The sequence below is a fragment of the Pan paniscus genome, chromosome 1 (assembly GCF_029289425.2).
Source record: "Pan paniscus chromosome 1, NHGRI_mPanPan1-v2.0_pri, whole genome shotgun sequence".
Taxonomy (NCBI): domain Eukaryota; kingdom Metazoa; phylum Chordata; class Mammalia; order Primates; family Hominidae; genus Pan; species Pan paniscus.
In genome coordinates this window covers 44,076,306-44,091,109 of record NC_073249.2, presented here as the reverse complement: position 1 = coordinate 44,091,109, position 14,804 = coordinate 44,076,306, and positions in this window count along the sequence as shown.

Sequence of the window (14,804 nt, the reverse complement as noted above, 5' to 3'; positions counted from 1 at the left end):
GCAGTTATTTCAGGCATTAGTACTGCCTGGCCCACAACCCAGAGGGCAAGATACCTGAGGAAGGGGCTTCTAAGTCTGTGGCAGTGAGAAGGAGAATGAGGATGGCTTTCAGAGCGGGAAGGAAACTCCACCCCAGAACTCTGTGGCTTGGGGGCTTCAAAGGGGTTGTCTATGCTTGAAAGCCAAAGGTGGCTGGGCACAGTGGCTCGTGCCTGTAATCCCAGTACTTTGGAAGGCCAAGGCACGTGGATCTTGAGGTCAGGAGTTCAAGACCAGCCTGGCCAACATAGTGAAACCCTGTCTTTACTAAAAATACTAAAATTAGCCGGGTGGGGTGGCACGTGCCTGTAGTCCCAGCCACTCGGGAGGCTGAGGCAGGAGAATTGCTTGAACCCAGGAGGCAGAGGTTACAGTGAGCCAAAATTGCACCACTGCACTTCAGCCTGGGCAGCAGAGCGAGACTCTCTCAAAAAAAAAAAAAAAAAAAAAAAAAAAAACAACGAAAAAAAAAGCCAAAGGGAAGGGAAACACAAAACCACAACAACCACGCAGGTGCCCCTGGCGTGGGGACAACCCATTGAAAGCCAAAGGGAAGCCAGAGGGAAGCTTTCAGAAAGAAGGGAAAGAAAAAGCATTCCCTTGAGGAAGAGCTGGAGCCATCTGGCATTCTGGGGATTTGGGGATTGATGCTCAGATGTGCTGTGTGACACTGAGCAGGTAACATCACCTCTCTAGTCCTTGTGTCCCCATATCTACACAAATAAAGAACTAGAATGGAGAGACTGACATGGCTAATGAGTGACCAAGCCCTGGGGGCTGTGGGAATACCTAAGATGGTGTCTGTGTGCAAAGCCAACTCAAGGGCAGGTTCCCAACGTGGTAGAGGGGAGGCTTGTGGAGTCAGGGTGGTGGAGAGTAAAGACAGGTGTGGGGCCGGGCGCAGTGGCTCACGCCTGTAATCCCAGCACTTTGGGAGGCCGAGGCGGGTGGATCACCTGAGGTCAGGAGTTCAAGACCAGCCTGGCCAACATGGCGAAACCCCATCTCTACTAAAAATGCAAAAATTAGCTAGGCGTGGTGGTGCGTGCCTTTAGTCTCAGCTACTCCGGAGGCTGAGGCAGGAGAATCGCATGAACCCAGGAGGCGGAGGTTGCAGTAAGCAAAGAAAAGACAGATCTGGGACCTGTGTTCTGACCACCAGAGGGGTCCTCAGTGCTGGATGGTCAGGCCAGTGAGGAGCTCCAGGTGAGGACAGGAGCAAGATTTGGGCTCCACTGGGCTTCCCTGGCCTCTCTGTCACCCTCCCCCAGGGGTGAGGCTAAAGATGAAAGCGATACCAGGGCTACCCTCTTTGCTTGTCAGCTGTAAGATTAAAAAGGAGGTGGCTTCCACGCAAAGCAACTGTCATCGACTCTGGTATGATTCGAGGGTGTGGGAAGGCCCCACCCTGGCCCAAAGTCATGGCAATATGAACGCTTTTTCTGTTCAGGCCCTTATAGCTCACAAATGCTTCTTGTGTGCTGGACTGAATCATTGTATCCTCACAGCAACCTGGAGAATGGCCAGAGAGGTGTCACTGGACTCTATTTTACAGATGAGCAAGCTGAGGCTCAGAAGGATGAAGGGAACTCACTCATGGACACACAGCTAGTGAACAGCAGACCCAGGATGAACCCAGGTTGGACAACAAAGCTCCTGCCTGTAACTGAAGCGTGACAAGCCATATTCAGGTTAGGCGTTACTTCTTCATGTAACATGCAGGTGTGGCTGGGTGCGGTGGCTCACGTCTGTAGTCCCACCACAGGAGGCCGAGGCAGGAAGATCATTGAGGTCAGGAGTTTGAGACCAGCTACATAGGGAGACCCTGTTTCTATCAAAAAATTAAAAAGTTAGCTGGACATGGTGGCTCACGCCTGTAGTCCCAGCTACTGGGGCGTCTGAGGTGGGAGACTTGCTTGAGCGTGGGAGGTGGAAGTCGAGGCTGCAGGCACTACATTCCAAACTGGGTGACAGAGCAAGACCATGTCTCAAAAAAAAGAAAACCAAAGAAATGGGCCCAGCATGGTGGCTCATGCCTGTAATCCCAGCACCTTGGGAGGCCAAGGTGAGTGGATTGCTTCAGCCCAGGAGTTTGAGACCAGCTTGGGCAACATGGCGAAACCCTGTCTCTACAAAAAATATAAAAGATTTGCAGAGGAGGGTGGCGCGTGACTGTAGTCCCACATACTTGGGAGGCAGAGGTGGTGGATCACTTGAGCCTGGGAGGCAGAAGTTGCAGTGAGCCAAGATCATGCCACTGCACTTCAGCCTAGGTGACAGAGGGAGGTTCTGTCTCAAAACAAACAAACAAACAAACAAACAAACAAACAACAACAAAAATGTAGGTGCCCCTCTATTCACAATAGCAAAGACTTGGAACCAACCCACATGTCCATCAGTGATAGACTGGATTAAGAAAATGTGGCACATATACACCATGGAATACTATGCAGCCATAAAAAAGGATGAATTCATGTCCTTTGTAGGGACATGGATGAAGCTGGAAACCATCATTCTCAGCAAACTATCGCAAGGACAAAAAAAACCAAACACCTCACTCATAGGTGGGAACTGAACAATGAGAACACTTGGACACAGGGTGGGGAACATCACACACCAGGGCCTGTCATGGGGTCGGGGGAGGGGGGAGGGATAGCATTAGGAGATATACCTAATGTAAATGACGAGTTAATGGGTTCAGCACACCAACATGGCACATGTATACATATGTAACAAACCTGCACATTGTGCACATGTACCCTAGAACTTAAAGTATAATAATAATAAAAAAATGTAGGTGCCCCTGATGTGGGTGACAACCCATTGAACACTCTCCTGCTTTTCAGGAGAAAGGGAAGGTTGGAGTTCGGGAAGTTGAGGGAAAAAATCACTTTCAAAGAGGCAGAAAGCAAGACAAACTGTCTCCAAATTCTGTTGACTTTGTATTTTTTCTCAAGTCTGGGTCCTTGAGCCATGGAGCTTAACTCTAACCCCAAAAGCGAAAAGCCAGGGAGAGGTTGCAAAGGAACTGTTCACGCTTCTGTTCTTCAAACCTGTAGAAACATTGGCTTGGGCCGGGCATGGTGGCTCATGCCTGTAATCCCAGCACTTTAAGAGGCCGAGGTGGGTGGATCACTGTAGGTCAGGAGTTCAAGACCAGCCTGGCCAACTGGTGAAACCCCATCTCTACTAAAAATACAAAAATTAGCCAGGCGTGGCGGTGCTGGCCTGTAATCCCAGCTACGTGGGGGGCTGAGGCAGGAGAATCACTTGAATCCGGGAGGTGGAGGTTGCAGTGAATTGAGGTCGCGCCACCGCACCCCAGCCTGGGCGACAGAGTAAGACTCCATCTCAAAAAAAGAAAAAAAAAAAAGAAAGAAAGAAACATCAGGGCCAGGCGTAATGGCTCACACCTGTAATCCCAGCACTTTGGGAGACCAAGGCGGGTGGGTCACCTGAGGTCAGGAGTTCCAGACCAGCCTGGCCAACATGGTGAAACCTCGTCTCTACTAAAAATACAGAATTTAACCAGGTGTGGTGGCACGCACCTGAAGTCCCAGCTACTCAGAAGGCTGAGGCAGGAGAATCACTTGAACCCGGGAGGCGGAGGCTGCAGTGAGCCAAGATTGGGACACTGCACTCCAGCCTGGGCAACACAGCGAGACTGTTTCAAAAAATAAAAAAAGAAACATTTGCTTCATGTAGGAGCTGGGGTATCCAGAGGTGAGCTCGACAGACTCTTTCTGTGTGAACATCTTGAAATCTATCGGGAAAGACAGAGATAAAAATAGGTCAGTGACAACAGAGCTTGGTAAGTGCCAAAATAAAGTCAGGATCTGAGGAAGAGTACAGAGCAACAAACTGCCAGAGGCGAGCTGGATCAGCAGGCAGAGCTCTCTCGGCTCCATGACACACCCATCATCACACACTTCACCCATCCCAGCACCTCGTTAGCCTTCCAGCCAGAAAGTCCTTTTTTTGGGGGGGGGATAAGGTCTCACTGCAGAGCAGTGGCACGATCTCAGCTTACTTGAGCTCCTGGGCTCAAGCGATCCTCCCACCTCAGCCTCCCGAGTAGCTGGTGGGACCACACCCACTACTGCACCCGGCTAATTGTTTTTTTATCGTAGAGATGAAGTCTCACTACGTTGTAGAGATGAAGTTCACTATGTTGCCCAGGCTGGTCTTGAACTCCTGGGCTCAAGCAATCTTCCCACCTTGGCCTCCCAAAGCAGAAAGTCCTTTCTGTTACCTCGTTTAAGTGTCCCTTGTCCAGCAGTGCCCAGTACACCTGACCATGGCCAAGGACCTCACCCTATGATCTCAGCAACTAGAAGACAAAGGGCTGTTAGGCTGGATGCGGTGGCTCACGCCTGTAATCCCAGCACTTTGGGAAGCCAAGGTGGGTGGATCATGAGGTCAGGAGATCAAGACCATCCTGGCCAACATAGTGAAACCCCGTCGCTACTAAAAATACAAAAATTAGCCAGGCATGATGGCGTGCACCTGTAATCCCAGCTACTCAGGAGGCTAAGGCAGGAGAACTGCTTGAACCTGGGAGGCGGAGGTTGCAGTGAGTCGAGATCATGCCACTGCACTCCAGCCTGGGTGACAAAGTGGGACTCTGTTTCAAAAAAAAAAAAAAAAGAAGAAAGAAAGAAGGAAGGAAGGAAGGGAAAGAAAGAAAGAAAGAGAGAGAAAGAAAGAAAGAAAAAGAAAGAAAGAAAGAAAGAAGGAAAGAAAGAGGCGACTGTGGAAAAGGATGATTAGGGACGCTAAGGAAGGTAAGAGGTATTTTATCCTTTTGTGCAAATTTGCCTCAGCCTCAACTCCTCATCTCTGGTGACAAAAACGTTTCTTTCCCCCCGGGGACAGGGAGAAAAGGGAAGAGGTCAGAGTGTGTCTTTTGCATCAGCTGTTTTTCAAGTGAGAGTAACCCTTATGCTGAAATGGCATATTTTGGTGTGGCATATTCTGTCCCTCTTCGAAGATACATGAGACGACATATGCAAAGCATTTTGCATTGTAAGATGCTTATTACTGTCACCTCACAGATGGGAAATGAGATCTAGGCACCTCTCAGGGTCCAGCCAGCAGAAGGTTGAGGAATGCGGGCTCTAACCTACATCTGTCGACTCCAAAGCCACACTGCCGCCAACACAAGGTAGCTCTTTTCCTCACCTCACCCCCTGAGCTCTGGAACACCTTTGTTCCGCCCAAACGAGAATGAAGCAGCAAGGGAGGCAGCAGCAGGGGAACTGTAAGGTGGCCCCAAACTCAGACTGTCCCCAAGTTGGAGGCCTGCTAGGGCCTGGGAGCACAGCAGTCCCCCACCAGGGAGTCTTCCCTTCCCCACCTGCCCACTGCAGACTGGGCACACCTGCTGCATGTGTCTGATGTCTGTGAACCTCAGTTTCCCCAACATACAATAACCCTGACAGTCTGTCATTCTGTGCTTCTGTGATGTCAGCCTTAGGAGTTATCAGGGACCCAAACTTGGGCTTCACAGGGGGCAGGATGGAGGCCCTGCCACTCGGACCAGACCAGGTTGTGGTGAGGGGCAAGGGTGGTGCCTCTAGGCACCAACCCAGAGTGACCTCACTCTCTGCAGGCTCCCCTGGGGCCCTGAGGGAGGGTGGGGTGCTGGACAGGCCTGCTAGATGGGAGCAGGTTTGGAAGGAGGTTTAGGAAGGGTGCGGTGGGGAGGGTGTGCCGCTCAGGTTCAGTGTGATCACTAGAGAGGGGCACGCCTGCCTGCATCGTCTGCCATGCCAGACAGGGCAGGACAGCTTCTCCCCCAGCCTGGGCCTTTAGGATCCACTGTGTGACCATCCTGAGCCCCTTAGCAAGGTGTGAGTGGGGTTGGACACCCTCCCCTCAACATCCATCTAATGCCAGCCACCAGCCCTGCCTTGCTGCATGATGGGCAATCATGGTAAGGGAGCCAAACCCCAGCTGCTCTCAGAGCTGTGAGGACAAGAGTGGAAAACCTGCCCTCACAGGCCCAGCTGGCCAGAGGGCTTGTCTCTTTCAGTCGCCCTCCCCCAGAGGGAGCAGGAGCAGACAATGGCCACCATGACTCACCAGTGAGCCATCTTCCCCTCCCCACCCCTCCAGCCTGGCCCACGACAGCTTAGCTTGTCCTCCAAGGGAGCTGCAGCCCAGCCTCCCAGGGCCACCAGCTTTCTCTCTCTTCACCCAACCTGGTTCCCCCCCTGCTTGTGCAACACCACATCAGAGGGTTGTGAAGTGGAGAGGGAGGAGTTTGACAGCTGCAGACCCAGGCAGACAGAGCAGACTCCTTTGTGAAGGAGATAGAGGCTGCAGGGGCCCAAGTCCAGCCTGTACTCCCCTGCCCTGACCCACAACGCATCACCCAGTCTCCCCAAACCCTAGGGAAGTGGTCATTGTCATTTATTTGTTCCTTTCTTAGATAGAGCTTGGATCCTGTCTGCAATTTATTCCTTCCTGCAAAACCAAGTATGTGAGGCAGAGGAAAGTCCTATTCCATTCCAGGAGGGACAGGGCTCCCTGTTGGAAAGTATTTCCTTTTGCTAAGTTTCTATCTGCCTCCCGGGTAGACTCCACTAGGCAGTATTTCAAGAAGTTAATGCACTTCCAATCCCCATCTAATCTATATTCTTTGCCGCAAGCCAAATACCCTTAGTTCTTTCAGTCATTTCTCCTAAGACATGGATTTAAGACCTTTTGACAGCTTGGCCTGTATCCTCTGGAAACATTTCCATTTACCCAAGTTCTTCTTAAAACATGATGTCTTTGTCCAGGTGCAGTGGCTCACGCCTGTAATCTCAAAGTGGAGGCTGAGGGAGGAGCATCAGTTGGGTCCAGGAGTTTGAGATCAGCCTGGGCCAGATGACAAGACCCCATCTCTACTTAAAAAAAAAAAAAAAAAATTACTGATTCTCACCAAAAAAAAAAAAATAGCCAGGCATGAAGACATGGGCCACCTACTTGGGAGGCTGAGGTGGGAAGATCGCTTGAGCCTGGGAGATCAAGGCTCTTGAGCCTGGGAGATCAAGGCTGCAGTGAGCTGTGATCACACCACTGTACTCTAGCCTACGCGACAGAGTGAGACTCCATCTCTAAAAAAACGAAACTAACCAACCAAAAAAAAAAAAAAAAACCACAAAAAGCATGTTGTTTTGAACAGAGTGCAGTGCTCCAGCTAAGGTCAGGCCAGCACAGAGGGTGCTAATGAAATTCACCTCGCAGGCTCTGGCACTGTGGTTCTCATGAGCTCTGTTAGCTTGCCGGTATTTTCAGACCCACATAGGCATGTCCTTGTTGAGCAGGTCACTTCGGTTCATGAATATGGCCACCAAGGATTTGAGGCCCCTCTGCCCGCCCCCCATGGAGGGAGCCCCAGGGCTCAGATGGTGGCTCTTAACAGATCTCAAGGGTCTGATGAAAACTCTGCATCCTCTTCCAAGAAAAACGCATCTACTCAAAAATTCTCTATATGACACCAGGACTCCCTGCAGACCATCCTCAGACCCCAGGTTAGGAATCTCCATCTGGAAGCTGATACTCAAAAATAAATTCTGAGGCAGCCTCCCTATTCAAACTGTGGGGCTCAGGGCAAATTCAAAGTAATAAAGTAATAACCTCTCACACGAGTGCTGTGCTCGACAACTCACAATGCACGTTCACGTACATTGCTGGGATAGACCCTAGGGTCTGGATTATAATCGAATAAAGGAGGTCAAGGCCCAGAGAGGTCCAGTGACTTGCTCAAGGTCACACAGCCAATCTGGGCAAAGTCACTCCAGACTCTCTTACCTTCATGGGGCCTCACAGAAGCCCAACACAATTTGCCCACCAGTGGGGAAGATGCAATGGAGAACAGGTTGCATTTGGCCCCTGGGGAAACTGGTCCTGGCTGTGTTCAGCCGGCTCCTGCCGCTGCTCCACAGAGGCACACCCAGCTTGGCCTCTGTGGTGAGCTGTGGTGAGCTGTGGTTTGAGCAGCCTCCCTCCTAACGAAGGCAGAGAGAAGGCCAGGTTGTCAGGCTGTGTCTTGTGAGAAGGAGGGAACCAGAGGAGGGGCAACGGCAGAAACCAGACCTGAAGCCTGAACCCCAGGAACCCAGGGGACAAAGACTCCCTGGCCACCACTTGTCCCAAGACTGCAGACACCTCACTGGCCAGGAGCATACAAGCAGGAGTATACAATGTGGCCGGGGGTGCATAGGAGTCAGGATACAGAGCCATGTTCTGTGTGTATGATGTTCACATACAGGAGCCAGACTTGACCATGGGAGACCAGTTTTTAAGTTTCCAAGGAATTCTTGCTCCCTAAACATGTACTTGACCCAGAAAACTCTTCAGCCTACAAGGCCCAACTCCCTCCACGAAGAATCTGTCCAGTGTCTGATGACTAAGGGCCCTGGATTCAGATCCAGCTTAGGCACCGCCTGGTCATTATCTGACTTCTCTACAGACTGTGCCTCTAGTAGGCTGGAGCCCTGGACTCAACTCAGTATTTCACCCCTGCCCCTAGCAATAGGGGGTCAATGGACATTTGTTCAATAAGCTCTAGACACCAGAAAGGGTGAACTGTCTCTTGGCTTCAGTTGTTCTGTGACTTCAGGCTAAATCCAAAACCTCTGCGGTCAAAGAAGGCCATTGCCACCCCTCCCCACCCTGTTCCCTCTTAGGTGGAAGGCAATTGTGGCCCTTAGAAACCCTCTGAAGAAGCATCTAACAGCTTTTCTCAGGCCGAAATGGGAGAGGGTGAAGGTTTAGGAAAGAAAACTGTCATTCTTATGTCTTTCCCCAAACCAGATTATTTCCCTTTGTTCCAAACAGTTGACAAAGACGTCTGGGCAGAGAAAGGGTCCTGACTTGATGCACTGCTCTGCAGGCAGCTGGGTGACTCCGGCCTCTGTTGGTTTGCAGCCTGGGCCAGGGCTGGGGAGTTGCTGAGGGGTGGGCTCAGGCTCACAGTAGGTAGGCTGCTGCTTGGGCTTTCAACTATTACCTCTGATCACAATGAATTCATGAATTTCTATTAGTTTGATGCATATCTCTTCCACTGGACTTCCAAGCTCTGGAGAGCAGGAACCACACTGTATTTAATTCTGGAGCCTCAGGGCCTGGCACAAGGTCAAGCACACAGTAAGTGCTCAGTAAGTGCTAGAGACAAAAACGCACTGCAGCCTCCCTGCCAGCCTGATTTCTGGAGCATCCCTGACTCTCTTAATGGAAAGAGCTTCTCAGAGCTTCCCAAGCTGACCAGAGGAGGGACTGTCATGGTCATGGGCCCTGCTTCCCTCTTATAGTTCTCTTAGCTGGAAGGCAGGGCCCTTCTCCTCTGAGCTGCTTCTGAGGCCACTTATTTGTTTATTTCCAAACCCAAAAATGCTTCTTAGGTTTTGCTGCCACCTGACTTGAAGCTCTGACCACCCCAGCACTACTTCTGCTCTGCCCCATCCAGACCTCAAGCGAGATTCATTCCCCCAGCCTCAGACAAACCATACCCCTATCACAACCATAACTATTTTTAGCGGAGCAGGAAGCGGGGGGCTGCCGAATGACCTCACTGCCTATAGAGACTTCAGTCCCCTGCCCCACCCACCCTTCACTCACCCGGTGTCACTTCCCCCTTTTAATAACAACAACACTGACACCAAGTTTCACTTCCACCACTTCCTGTGGGTTTTGTTCATCCTCAGCTGCTGAGGTTTCTAGAGGGTGGGTGAGTCTCTGGCCCAGCTGCAGGAAGGTCCCTCTGACTATAAACTCTACCCCTAAGAATTTAGAGGCTTGCCTTTCAGGTCCTCAGACACATTCACCTTTCTTTTTTGTTTGTTTTTTTTTTTTTGAGATAGAGTCTCACTCTGCCGCCCAGGCTGGAGTGCAGTGCAGTGGCGCGATCTTGGCTCGCTGCAGCCTCTGCCTCCCAGCTTCAAGTGATTCTCCTGTCTCAGCTTCCTGAGTAGCTGGGATTACAGGCGTGTGCCACCATACCTGGCTAATTTTTGTATTTTTAGTAGAGGCAGAGTTTCTCCATGTTGGCCAGGCTGGTCTTGACCTCCTGACCTCGGCCTCCCAAAGTGCTGGGATTATAGGTGTGAGCCACCGCACCTGGCCATATTCTCCTTTTTTTTTTTCCCAGACAGAGTTTTGCTCTTGTTGCCCACGCTGGAGTGCAATGGTGTGATCTCAGCTCACCGCAACCTCCGCCCTCTGGGTTCAAGTGATTCTCCTGCCTCAGCCTCCCAAGTAGCTGGGATTACAGGCATACACCACGACGCCCGGCTAATTTTGTATTTTTAGTAGAGACGGGGTTTCTCCATGTTGGTCAGGCTGGTCTTGAACTCCTGACCTCAGGTGATCCGCCTGCCTTGGCCTCCCAAAGTGCTGGGATTACAGGCATGAGCCACCACACCTGGCCCACATTCTCCTTTTTTAAAGCTGTCCAGAATAGGGGATTCTCCATCCTTCCCTGGGTCAGAATCCCAATATCTGATCCAAGTTCATCCTGTTGTCTAACCCAAATCTCTCCTGCTATTAGGGTTGCCATATTTTGCAAGTAAAAATACAGAACACAGAACACCCATTTAAATTTGAATTTCAGATAAACAATGAATAGAAGGCCAGGGGCAGTGGCTTATGCCTGTAATCCCAGCACTTTGGGAGGCTGAGGTGGGCGGATCATGAGGTCAGGAGTTCGAGACCAGCCTGATCAACATGGTGAAACCCTATCTCTACTAAAAATACAAAAATTAGCTGCGTGTGGTGGCATGCACCTGTAATCCCAGCTACTCAGTAGGCTGAGGCAGGAGAATTGCTTGAACCCAGGAGACGGAGGTTGCAGTGAGCCGAGACTGTACCACTGTACTCCAGCCTGGGCAAAAGAGCAAGACTCCGTCTGAAAAAAAAAAAAACAAAGAAACAACAACAAAAAAATGAATAACTTTTTAGTTAAGCATGTCCTGTGTAATATTATACTAAAAAAAATTCATTGTTTATCGGAAATTCAAATGTAACTGGACATCCTTTATTTTATCTGGCAACTCCCTGCCTGCTGTATTCCTTCTCTTTTTGTTTGGAGACAGTCTTACTCTGTCACCCAGGCTAGAGAGCAGTGGTGCGATCTCAACTCACTGCAGCCTCAACCTCCTAGGCTCAAGGGATCCTCCCACCTCAGCCTCCCAGATAGCTGGGATTACAGGCATACACCACCATGCTCAGCTAATTTTTGCATTTTTAGTAGAGATGGGGTTTCGCCATATAGCCCAGGGTGGTCTTGAACTCCTGGCCTCAAGTGATCCACCCGCCTCATCCTCCCAGAGTGCTGGGATTACAGGCGTGAGTCGCTGCACCCAACCTTGTATTCCTTCGCATGAAAGCAGCAGTTCTCAACCATTTTGATCTCAGGATCTCTTTACACTGTTAGAAATTATTGAGGACACCCAAAGAAGCTTTGTTGATGTGGGTGAATGATAGCTACTGATATTTACCATATTAGAAAGGAAAACAGACATTTTAAAAGTAGTAATTAAGGCCAGGCGCGGTGGTTCAAACCTGTAATCCCAGCACTTTGGGAGGCCGAGGCAGGTGGATCACTTGAGGTCGGGAGTTCCAGACCAGCCTGGCCAACATGGAGAAACTCCCGTCTCTACTAAAAATACAAAAATTACCCAGGCATGGTGGCAGGCGCCTGTAATCCCAGCTACTTGGGAGGCTGAGGCAGGAGAATCGCTTGAAGCCGGGAGGTGGAGGTTGCGGTGAGCCAAGATCTCATCATGGCACTCCAGGCTGGGCAACAAGAGCAAAACTCCATCTCAAAAAAAAAAAAAAAAGAATACAAAAATTAGCCGGGCACGGTGGCACAAGCCTGTAATCCCAGCTACTCAGGAGGCTGAGGCAGGAGAATCACTTGAACCTGGGAGGCGGAGGTTGCAGTGAGCCGAGATCACGACACTGCACTCCAGCCTGGGTGACAGAGTAAGTCTCAAAAAAAGAAAAAAAAAGCAGGAATTAAGATAACAGTAATATCTCATTATGTACATATGTACAAAAAATAATTTTTCAAAACAAAAAAAATTATTGAGGAGAGTGGCATTGTTCTACATTATTTTACAAATATTTTTTGATTTTTCAATTTTAAATTATGTTAAAAAACATAACATAAAATTACCATCTTAACCATTTTTTTTTTTTTTTTTTCTGAGACTGAATCTCACTCTGTCGCCCAGGCTGGAGTGCAGTGGTGCGATCTCGGCTCACTGCAAGCTCTGCCTCCTGGGTTCAAGCGATTCTCCTGCCTCAACCTCTCGAGTAGCTGGGACTATAGGTGCCCACCACCATGAGCAGCTAATTTTTTGTATTTTTAGTAGAGACAGGGTTTCACCGTGTTAGCCAGGATGGTCTCGATCTGCTGATCTCGTGATCCACCCGCCTCAGCCTCCCAAAGTGCTGGGATTACAGGCGTGAGCCACCACGCCCAGCCCATCTTAACCATTTTTAAGCATATAGTTCAATAGTGTTAAATATATTCATCAATTGAGACCAGAAGGTCAAGGCTGCAGTGAACCATGATTGCGCCACTGCACTCCAGCCTGGGCGACAGAGTGAAACTCTGCCTCAAAAAAATAAATAAATATATTCACATAATTGTGCAGAGGTAGATTCTTATACCTCCAACTGCTGCATTTGGTATGTTGTAATATCACACACCGTGAATCTCTGGAAAACTCCACTGTACACTCATGAGAGAATGAGAGTGAAAAAGGCAAATGATGTTTCCTTATTATTAGTAAAACAGTTCTAGGCCTATAATCCAGCACTTTGGAAGGCCAGGTTGGGTGGATCACTTGAGTCCAGGAGTTCGAGACCAGCCTCGAGGGCAACATAGTAAGGCCCTGTCTCTACAAAAAGTACAAAAAATTAGCCAGGGGTGGTGGCACATGCCTGTGGTCTCACCTGAGCCCAGGAAGTCAAGGCTGCAGTGAGCCATGATCACACCACAGCACTCCAGCCTGGGTGACAGAGCAAGACCCTGTCTCATAACACCACCACCACCACCAACAAACCCCACTTCTGACTGTGTGTACCTTCTGAAAAGATTTGGGGAGCCCCCAGGGGTTCCCCCAGGGGTTCCTGGACCACACTTGGAGAACCAGTGCTCTAGCACAATGCCAGAGACTTCAGTGGTGATCGGTTATCTACTCCTTTGCCCTGCAAGTTAACTTGGGATGGGGGATGATGTGACACTACACACATAATTTAATGCAATTCCAAGCTGGTTCTTTTTTCTGAGATGAGTGGTGCAGATGTGGGGAATCTTGGGGCTAGAGAGACTGCCCCAAAAGGCCTGGGTATGGGACTCAGTTGTGAGGTGGACCAAGCTGACTTAGCTGTGAAGGACAGAACTGCAGTTCTGTGTTCCCGGAGCCTTAAAGAGGCATCTAAAGAAAGTCAACCCTGCTAGGCAGCGAGACAGAATGGGTGAGCCTGGTGGGAGGCCAGGGTCAAGGAGCCAGCCGTGTGCTGCCCACCCCACCCCCAACCATGACTGGCGAGGGAGGGAGTTGACCAACTCCACCCCTCACCCCTACCTGGCATCTGTCTGCCTATTCTTTTTTTCCCCCCTTTTTGTGGAGAATGGGGTCTTGAGATATTGACCAGGCAGGTTTTGAACTCCTGGGCTCAAGCTATCCTTCCGCCTCTGCCTCCCTAAGTGCTGGGATTACAGGTGTGAGCCACTACGCCCGGTCTGTCTGCCCATTCTGACCCTCGTGGGCATTTCCAGCAAGGGCTGGGACAGCAAGGCTAACATTGCTTATGAGGAATGACTTGGGCTCTCAAATATCTGCTCTACTAACTCTGCCCCTGGGCCCAGGCGCGCAGAGCCCCACAGCTGGGGGGCTTATTCCTTGACTGACCAATCCAGTGACGCAAGAGTGGGGACCGAAAACAGCCAGTTTTCGTCAACACAAGCAGTCCCATGACAACCAGCTCTAGTGGAACTGGGGCGTCTTACTACACACACCCTTGGCACACTCACCTCTGTGCTGTTTTTGTTTTTTTTTTTTGAGATGGAGTTTTTGCTCATGTTGCCTAGGGTGGAGTGCAATGGTGCGATCTTGGCTCACCTCAACCTCTGCCTCCCGGGTTCAAGCAATTCTCCTGCCTCAGCCTCTCGAGTAGCTGGGATTACAGGCATGTGCCTGGCTAATTTTGTATTTTTAGTAGAGACGGGGTTTCTCCGTGTTGGTCAGGCTGGTCTCGAACTCTCGACCTCAGGTGATCCGCCCGCCTCGGCCTCCCAAAGTGCTAGGATTATAGGCGTGAGCCACGGTGCCCAGCCACCTCTGTGCTGTTAACATCCATCCTGTAGGTGTTAGTTTATGGCCCCAACTTTATTATAAGTAAATTCCTTGAAGGAGGGGACGTGCCTCAATTGCTTCTGTATTTTCCATGGCACCTAGAACAATAGTAAGGTCTCAATAAATGTTGATGTGTTTATTAGGGAATGGGTTTTCACTTGATTTAACTATCAAGTTCCCCTTTATAAGGGGCTGGGGCCAGGAAAGCGGGTGGAGGCCCTTTATTAAACATTTATTGAGTACCTGTTCTCACTCCTTAGGTTTTCTCTGGTGATGTATTGCTTACAAAGCATGTTCATGTGTTGTCTCATTTAATCCTTGCAGTAATGTGATGGGTGTGAGCTGACTGTGAAAGTGACTCTCTAAGTCATTGCAACGCACTCTGTGGGAAGAATGTGCTAGCCCAGC